This window comes from Emydura macquarii, unplaced genomic scaffold (assembly GCF_026122565.2).
Source record: "Emydura macquarii macquarii isolate MOO-44397 ecotype Brisbane River unplaced genomic scaffold, CSIRO-AGI_Emac_v2 contig_2897, whole genome shotgun sequence".
Taxonomy (NCBI): Eukaryota; Metazoa; Chordata; order Testudines; family Chelidae; genus Emydura; species Emydura macquarii.
In genome coordinates, this window is record NW_027133034.1 from 13,747,503 (window position 1) to 13,757,675 (window position 10,173).

Here is a 10,173-nt window from a genome sequence, read left to right on the forward strand (position 1 = left end):
CAACATGAGTTTATGGAAAACAGATCCTGTCAAACTAACTTGATATCTCTTTTCTTGGTGTGATTACAAGTTTGGTTGATAAAGGTGATAGTGTTTGTGTAATATATGCAGACTTCTGTAAGGTGTTTGAATTGGTACTATACAACATTTTGACTAAAAAACTAGAATGATAATAAAGTTATCATGGCACACATTAAATAGATTGAAAACTGTCTACCTGATAGTCTCAGAATGTATTTGTTATTAGGGAATTGTCATTATGCAGGTGCGTTTCAGGGATCGGTTCTTGGTCTTATATGAATTAACATTTTTATCAATGACCTGGAAGAAAACATAAAATCATCACTGATAAAGTTTGCAGATGAAATAAAAATTGGGGACGTACTAAATAATGAAGAGGACAGGTTACTGACTCAGAGTGATCCAGATCACTTGGTAATATGGATTTTAATATGACTCAGTGTAAATGTATACTTTTAGGAACAAAGAATGTAGGCCATACAGATGGGGGATTCTATCCTGGGAAGCCATAACTTTGAAAAAGTCTTGAGGATTGTGGTGGGTAATCAGCTGAACATGAGCACCCAGTGTGACACTGTGGCCAAAAAAGCTAATGTGGTCCTTGCATGCATAAACAGGGAATCTTGAGTAGGACTAGAGAGGTTATTTTACCTCTTTGTGTGTCACTAGTGCGACTGCCAATGGAATACTATGTCCAGTTCTAGTGTCTACAACTCAAGAAGATGTCGATAAATTGGAGATGGTTCAGAGAAGTGCAATGAGAATGATTAAATGATTAGAAAACATGCCTTACAGTTATAAACTAAATAGACTGAGCATCCTGAGCCTAACAAAGAGACGGTTAAGGGGTGACTTGATTGCAATCTATACGTATCCACATGGGGGACAAATATTCAGTAATGGGATCTTCAGTCTAGAAGAGAAAGGTTTAACACCATCCAATGGTTGGAAGTTGAAGTTAGATAAATTCAGACTGGAAATAAGGTGTACATTTTTGACAGGGAAGGTTATTAACCATTAGAACAATTTTCCAAGGGTTGTGGTGGATAACTGACATGACTGACAATTTTTAAATCCAGATTGGATTTTTTTTCCCCTAAAAAATATGCTCTAGGAAGTAGTTCAGGCCGGTATATGGCCTGTGTTATACAGGAGGTCAGACCAATCCATCACAGATTCCAGTAGAAAAATATCTATTTTAGTATTGACCCAGGGCTTGCCTGCATGATAACTTAATCTGCAGCAAGAGTGTAAACCTACCTCACACTAGCCTGCTGCACTCTAGCTCTGTGACCAGACCTTTCTGCCACCCACTAACAGTTCCCTAGAACACTTTAATCTACTTCTGTTTCAAAGCAGGATACATCGAAGTGCACCTGGCAACGTTTAACATGAGGCAGAAGGGGCCACATGGAAACTTAGTGCACGGCAGACTAATGCAAAGTAGATTCACCCTCCCACCTTGCCACAAACTAAGTGTTCATTTAGGCAAGCCCAGACAGTCATAGTTCTCTGCAGGTTCGGTATAAGAAAATCATAGTATTTTTCTATGACAGTATTGGAATGATAAGGTGGCATATAAATATAAAGTATTATACAATGTAAATATAATGACATTATTCATTGACGAAGTAGCATATGTTGGACTCTATCATAACTCTGCTTTATAGTGTTGAAACAGAGAATGATATGCTAATTTTCCTTCCAAAGTATATTAAGTTCCATGCACAAGGGACAAATTCTGCTGTCAAAACCGCATGGATGATCTTGACACTCATATTCTGCTAACTTCTGTGGATTTCTCATTTATGTATTGTAGGACAATATATATGTAATAAAACCCAAAATGACAGCCCATTGATGGCAACCCTTGTTAGAAGAATTAAGTGACCCAAAATCATGTTGTTTTCAAGGTATGTATCAAAGGTGAGTCAACATAAGTATACTGGGCTATTTTCTGGGATTTTCCCTACCAATGCCAAGATTTTTTAAAATTATTATTTACTATTCATTTTTACAGAATACACTATTAAAACTCTGTAATGGAATTCTGCCACAAGATGTCAAAGAGGCTGTGAATATAGTGGCATTCAAAAAAGGATTAGACATTTTATCTCTAAACTTAGAATATTCTCACACACACATTAGATAGGATAAAACATATACGGGATATACATTCTCATGCCTCAGAGCATAAGCCAATCACTAACTGATAAAGATTAGGAAGAACTTCCTATGTGTTAGGGTATCCCATAATTGTCAACTGTGGGTCTTCTTGTTCCTTCCTATGAAGTACCTGTCACTGTCAGCAACAGGGTGCTGGTCTAGCAAGACTACTGACCTGATGCAGGGAGGCGATGTCTGTGTTCCTATGTTCTCTGCAGTTAGGTGTAATTAGATCTGTGACACTGTCTGATGAAATCACTTTCTTGTTAAAGTTAATGTTCATTAAACTGTGCTACAGTATCACTTTAGTGTTGCCCAAATGTGTTTGTACCCAAAGTTGTATTTAGGACTCTAGAGAAGCTCTGCTAATTGCATGTTCTGTTGCGATACAACCGTTGTCCCTTTTTCTGCATGGCAGTGTTTCAGCAGCACTGACAAGTCAGAATCTGCAATCTTTCATTTACTTACAGAAATCACCTGACAGCCCTTCCAGCTCAAAGAAGGAATTGTGTTGGTTCAAAACTTCATGGTACAAGGGATCTCTACCTCTGGAAATGTCTGTCATCTCAGAGTTTGAACAGCAGTTGAATAACGGTTGGGGCATTATGATCCTGTAAGCATGCTGTCAGGCCACTCCACAAGTAGCAGTCAGAACTGAAAATAAATTAGATTGGCAGCAGCTGTAAATTGACAGCAATGCCAGTTTACATCAACTGAAGACCTAGCACTTGATCCTCTAATCCTTTAAAGTTTAAGATGTATATAAATTGGACTATCAATAAGACCCTACTTAACTTGCGATATTGCGGAAATTGCAGATTCCACAATATTAGGCTTCCACCGCAATTTTGACAGGGTGAACCCTGCCGTGCGCAGGCCTGACAGTCGGAGCCCACCCACTGTCAGCCCTGGGTGACCACTGTCAGAGCCAGGCCCCGCTCTCAACCCTGGGTGGCCCACAGTGTGAGCCCCCATTCTCAGCCCCGGGAGGCCGACAACAAGAAATTGCAGAAAAGTAATAATGGATTATATTACTGCAGATAATAAAGTCCATAATTACTTTTCTGCAATTTCCCATGGCTTGTCTGCAACTGAGCTGTGATTTTTTGACAAGCATCTCACAATTCACGTAGGGCCTTAACTATCGAGTTTATTCTTCGAAAGGGCTCCATCTTTAATATCTTGGAATATGCTGTCTGCAGATGTCATAGTGCTATGTGTGGAAGATTGTGAGACCCTGCATACTGCCTTTGAACAGTGGCAGCACAGTTTTGAACAAAAGGGACTTAGAGTGAACTTTGGTAAGTCTGAGGCTATGATAACTGAGGGAGAAGGACCCACCAGAAAGGATATTATAGTCAGAGAACTTAGAAGAGTGGAAGAATTTAAATATCTAGGTTCAATGCTTGCTGACTACCATAGTAATAAGCAAAAGTAGCCCCTTTTGCTTTTTCCTACAGTACTCATTCCATCATACATATTCTGGGAAAGATGGACATATCCTTCTAGCACACTTCTCAGTCACAAACTGAACATTAATTCACTTGGTACACAATCATATGCCTTCTCCAAGGTGTTTCTGCAAAACACATTAATTCACACAACCAGATATTGCACAGTTGCACATGACAATCCCCCATGTCCTTCATGTGCCAGAGTTCATAGCACCCACCTGCTATTGTAAATTAGCAGAAATAACTAGGCATCTCTATGAAGGGTTCCAGTCTCTGGAATTAGGGGTACATCTCCACTGGACCTGGAAGTATAACTTCCAGCTCAGGTAGACATATGTGGTAGTTTCAAGCTAGTGTTCTAAAAATAAAAGTATAGCCACAGCAGAATGGTTGGTGGGACTAGCTAGCCACCTGAGTACAATTCTGCCCAGACCACAGGTACTTATTCAGGTGGCTAGCACATCCCACGGGCAGAGCCACAGCAGCTACATGGTTATTTTTCAGCATGATAGCTCAATCAAAGCTAGTGCCGTGTGTCCACCCAAGTTGGAAATTACACCTCCAGCTCCAATGGACGCATACCCTAAAGTGAGTCAGCAGAAAAGCCTTCATTCCTTTGCACATTTCTAGAATCTGTCCCCTTTTACAATATTCCTTTAGTAGCTTTAAGGTTCCAGAAACAAATTGTAAGAGTTACCTCTTCAGATAACCGTTTTAAAATCTCACCTATAACATTTAAATATTGTTCTTCTATGTCTATTAAATAGTGCATAGACAGAAAATGTTACTGCTTTGTTTTATTTACTTACGGAGAGCAAATATCTGCTGGGGCCAGTCTGTATTGAGTAGAATTAATCTAAATGGCTGCATTACCTTTCAACTTTCATCCACTGTGGACTCTTCTGCGAGTTTTATCCATCCAACAAAGATCTAGACAGTAATCTTGCTCAGTTTATAATGAGATGGTAAATGGATTAAATGGCATATGAGGTCTGATAAATTATAAGTGACTAAGGTAAAAGATGACCTTGTGTTTCCAGTGTTAAATGTTACCAATTAGCCTGTCCCTTGGGAACTCGGGCCAGGTTAAAAAACTGAGATTCATAGATTCCAAAGACAGAAAGAACCACTGTGATCACCTAATCTGACCTTTTGTATAACACAGGCCATAGAACTTCCTTCCAAATTCTTCTTAGAGAAGATCTTTTAGAAAAACATCCAATCCACTACCACGCTTGGTAAAATGTTTCAGTGATTAACTACTCTAACTGTTAAAAATGTATGCCTTATTTCCAGACTGAATTTGTCTAGCTTCAACTTCCAGACAAACATATTCCAGATATCAGGTAATTTGAGCTCAGACTTGAGTATATAGCAAATATTCATTACCCATAAATATCACAAACTTTCATATTATGATAATATGGATTGACATTAAAATTTCCCAGTCCTTCCCAAGTAACACAGAGTTGCAGGCAGCACAACAGGGCAGAGTTTTTATGGCAATGTGAAGAGTCTGCTTCAGCGTTTAGTGGCTATGCTGGCCTAGACCTACTAGATTAATATGAGTGCTGGAAATTGAGTTCCTTTTAGTGTCCCAGGTCTAAGATATCAAGTGACTTTAATATATTTTGCCCTACTGTCACTTATTATATTTAATTAGTCATTAAACAAGGATGAAGAAAAAAAATGAAGAATGTAAAAGTTGTCCAAATAGATCTGAGCCAATCTGGCCACACGCAGCCGGTCATAACCGATTCATTACGGGTTAGATTGTTGTCAGAGTAGCTGTATACTCCAGAACAAAAGACTGCATAGTCTAGTTTAAAAATACAGTGCCTAGGATCCTTCAACTGTTCTTCCATTCTGTCTTTCCTATCTTTGAGAATTTCAAAAGAGACGAAACTGTGACATATTTAAATCAAGAGGAGATGAATATGTTGCTGAGATATCTCCTCAGAAGATTTGTGGAGGCAATAAAAATGAAGGAAACTGCAAGATTATTGGATGTATAAACTGTTAACAGAACTAACAGCCCAGGGGCTAGATGTATACATTCAGATTGGATTTTTAACCAAAGAGAAATTACAGCAGCTATTAGAATTGGAAGAAATCATACGTTGACAGCATTGTAATTTCTTTTTCACTTGTCAGAAGTTTCTTTGATAATTCAGTGAACTGTGGATTAAATAGATGTCCAGTTTCTGGCTGAGGAGGTCATAGTCAATCATGCTTCATTGGTATATTGAGTCACACACAGAGTTGGACCTTTTCTGAACCAGACAGCGCGACATATCATTAAGATTTTAAACTGTAACATGAGATGGGTTTTCAAATGTCTGCTAAGTGCTGATACTGACATTCTCACATCAGGCATTCAGAGTATGCCTACCCAGCACGTAAACATCCACAGCTGGCCTATCTCAGCTGACTCAGGTTCATGGGGCTTGGGCTACAGGATGGTAAAATTGCTATGTAGACATTGGGGATTGGGCTGGAGCTCAAGCTCTGGGACCCTGTGAGGGGAAGCTTCCCAGAGCCCAGGCTCCAGCCTGAGCCAGAATGTTTGCACTGCAATTTTTAGTCCCGCAGCCCAAGCCCCACGAGCCAGTCAGCCCTTGGCTGTGCTACAGATCTTTTATTACAGTACAGATGTACCCTTAGTCTACCAGGCGCCAGTGGCCATGTGAACATCAGATTAGTTCCCATCTTGGCCTAACTGCCTGATAATGAATCCAAAGGCATCATAATTTGTGCAGTTCCTGACATTTCCACCAGGTGCTATTGAGAAAGAGCAAAACTGGAAAGGGATGAGGGAGCTAAACAAGAAAGCCTAATTTCTCCAAAAAAGAGACAATTTCAAATGTTGGCCTTTAAAGGAAGTTCAAGATGACATGGCCAAATACATCCTTGATGTAACTACGCTGAAGCCAATCACCAGTGATAAATTTAGTTTTAGAATGTGTAATCTAGCTTAAAAACAACCCCCCCCCCCAAAATAAAAAATGTTACTGCCCTACATGATTCATAACTCACATTTAATTTTTAATCAAGACTGTCGCTGTGACCTCTCTAAATTCATTCAATCCCCCCCCCCATTTTTTCAGACTGCATTAGGGCCCTATTCAGAACTCTGTACTCACTATTCAGTCAATGGGAGTTTTATATGAGTAACAAGAATTTTGACTCCCTATATTATTTAAACACAGGATTTATTCCCTATAGAATTAACTTTCTTAGAATCTAGACTAGTTGGCCAACGTGCAGCATAGTCATTTCCTGATGGAAATGTTGTCCTTCTGGATAATAGCGAATTGCAGTATATCCCTGTCCCATATCTAGAGATGAAGAAACCGATAAAGATTGTCAGTAATAATAAGGAGTATGTACAGCAATAAGTGTTTTCAGGAGCAGGCCTTGCATTGTAAGGTCCTATTTAGAATGTAAACTCCTTATGTATGACCTGACCTTGAGAACACTTATTCAAGAGTATCTTAACTCATGCAAATAGTCCCATTTAGCTCAGCCGGTTATTCCCACAAGTAAACGTATAAGCATGTCTGCATTATTGCTGTCTTAGAATTAAGCTCAGCTCGCTATTACCACAAGTAAACTTACAAGCATGTCTGCCTTATTTTTGTTTTAAACTCTGTGATATAGCGAAGGCAGAAGGCTCTAGAAAAGTGATTGAAGGGAGATAAGTAAGCCTCAGAATGCTCCGGGCTCTGTTCCCTGCAGTTTAGCTGAGAGTCGTTAGGGGGCAATCAGGAGCAGCTGGGGCTAATTAGGGACCAGCCAGGTGCTCCATAAAAACCCTCTGACCCAAACAGACAGGGCATGAGCTGGGAGGAGCAGGAGTGCTGTGCTGTGTGTAGGAGTACTGATTGTGAGGAGGAACAAGACCGGAGTTCAGAGATTCTGTGGAAGAGCAGGCTGGAAGAAGGTACCAGGCTCAAGAAGCCAGAAGGAGGGGGAAAATTAGCCCAGGGGAAAAGAGTTTGCAGCTGGGAACATGGTGCCAGCAGCACATAGCTGCTTCTCACAGGGCCCCTGGGCTGAGACCCGAAGGAGTGGGTGGGCCTGGGTCCCTACCCCCTCCTCGGGGAAACTGGAGTGGCTGGAGCTGCCCTGACCCACTACAAGCAATGGAAGCGTGAGGCCCACTAGGGTGTACTCGGCTATCTGCCACAACTCCCAGCTCCTTATTTAGGGCAAAATTCTGCTCTCCATACTGGAGGGAGGGGGCAATGTTATAACTAGGGTTTCTAAGAAGAATTCTGGCTCTTTTTGTTTATTTCCTCCTGGGAGAAACCAGAGTATTCACTCTGGAGCATCAGCTATGTCAGTATTAAAGATGGCACAACATGCTACCTGCTCAGTGGCTGGCAAGGTGTGCTTCTTGACACAGCTGAGTGGTGGGTAAGGGCAGTGATCTCATTGTATCTATTTTCAGACAGCTATCTGAAAAGGAAGAAGGAACTACACATCTCAATGGGATTCTAAATGGCTGCTGTATACAGGCAAAAGAAGTGGGAAGAGGTTCCTTGTCGTTCATGTCAGACTGATGCAGCCTCACAAAAGCTGGTCACTATTTGACCCTAAGGCTGCAAACTCTTCTGAGCAGACAACACACATTGTCTTTTTCTGTATAACCCCCAAGGATAATGTGGCCACTCAACAACAAGAGTAATGATGTATATGGTTCATTACTGAACAGCAATGCTGAGGGCTAGTAACAGTGATAAGTATGTAATATTATACTGTACATAAGGTATCTATAGTGATCCCTCTGCTAAAGAAAATAGTAAAAGCTTTTTTCCCCCCCCTCTACCCATTTGCTGCAGTAAAATTGTTACTGAAGTTCAGATCTCAATTTCCACTAATTCACAGGAAAGTGCTAAACTCTCAAGCTACATTCATTTTATACAGCCTGCAGAACTCATTGGCATGTATGCTTATGCACAGTTTATACAGACATATTGCTCAGATTCATGCAATGTATTTTGCAATGAAGCTGAGTTACAGTTTTTCATAACCCAATCTTCAGGTTTTTCTCTTCATGGATTTTCTTTTTTGAAAAATATTCTTGTTATAGAAGCTTTAGGGCATGCTAATAAATTGGAAAACATAGATTTGGAGAAGTCAATGGCAGCAAAATCTGGGAAAGGAGGGATAATTCAGGGATTCTAATTAATGTCCAATGAAAATCTAGATATTTGTGTCAGTAATGAAAACCTAGGTGGCATAAATTTACTAGATTTAACACCACTGGGGCCCAGATCCTTGGCTATGGCCAGGGACTGCAAGTGCAACTTGGTATGTGGGTACTGTACTCTACCCAAGCCTTCATACCCCTGCTTTAAATTACACCAGCTGTCAACAGCAACTGAGGATGAGGAAGATTTACAGAAGTACTGGCCACACCCTCTTTCCTCTAGCCACACCTCTATCATGGCTACAAAGAGAGGATGTGGGTAATAGGAGCCACTACCACAGCATTACATCACAAGAGTTTCCTCCTGCATTAGGTCATCTCTCATAGTTCCCTATATCAACTTGTAAGTCACAATTAACCAGCAGTGCAGCACAATGTATCTACCCCACACTCCAGGATCAAGGCCTATGCCCCTTTTGTGGTATGCTTACTCAGAGGCTGAAGCACAGTTGAAAACAAAGGTTTAGGTAGAAAAAATTCTCACCATCAGCAATACTGTGGCATGATGTTCCCTGAGATGAGCTTTGCATTTTCTAAAGCTCTGCTTAAACCACAGAGTTTTTTTTCAGCTCCATTGGGCCTAACAATGCCCTGGGCCTCCTTTATTTTATGACTGGGTTGGGGAATAGCACTGGGGATTTACTGAGACATTTGCTGGAAAGTCAACAATATCAGGTGGGATTATTTCTTTTTGACTGTTTCTCAGTCCGTGAAACATTTTAATATCATTATATGTAGACTTCTGACAAGGAAGCATTTTGAATATACTATACTGCACAAGTTACCTATTTAAAGAGCTGTCAGTATTATCGGTATGGATGCAGATTATTAGAATTGCATGTCAGAGGTATAAAGCAGGAGCAAGCTGATAATCAGTAAATCTGCAGAAATGATGAAATATGGAATTAAGCTAGTAGGAAAATAGATTAGAGGAAATTGTGTAAACTTGTCAAAAAAGGTTTTTTCGTACACCTGTAGGGAAAAGATTTTTCATTATAAATTCAGAGAACATTTATATTTAGCATTACATTTGCAAATTGTTGAGAGTGAAATGTGGATTTAGTCAGAGGCTAACAGTATAAGCTTTTGTTAAACTGATTAGATTAACCCAAAACATAGCCTTTCTTCTAACTAAATGTCTTATTGGAGCCTAAACCTTTTCCATGTATTATAAAGGCAACGAAATGTTTATCAAATGTCTTTTAAAATATTTCTGTAAATGTGTAAAGACCAAAGCCTGTATTTTTCAAAGGAGATCCCTGCATAAAAGGAATGAAAAAGGCTCATACACATTTCAACTTTATGTGGTATTTTGCA

At 40.0% G+C, this 10,173-nt stretch overlaps 1 long non-coding RNA gene across 1 annotated transcript; it reads left to right on the forward strand.

Moving 5' to 3' along the window:
- Positions 1 to 7,437: 7,437 nt before the first annotated feature.
- LOC137166722 (uncharacterized) lies at positions 7,438 to 9,754 on the forward strand. Its single transcript, XR_010923778.1, has 2 exons — positions 7,438 to 7,584; positions 8,095 to 9,754. It is a non-coding gene; the product is annotated as an uncharacterized lncRNA (long non-coding RNA).
- The last annotated feature ends 419 nt before the right edge of the window (positions 9,755 to 10,173 follow it).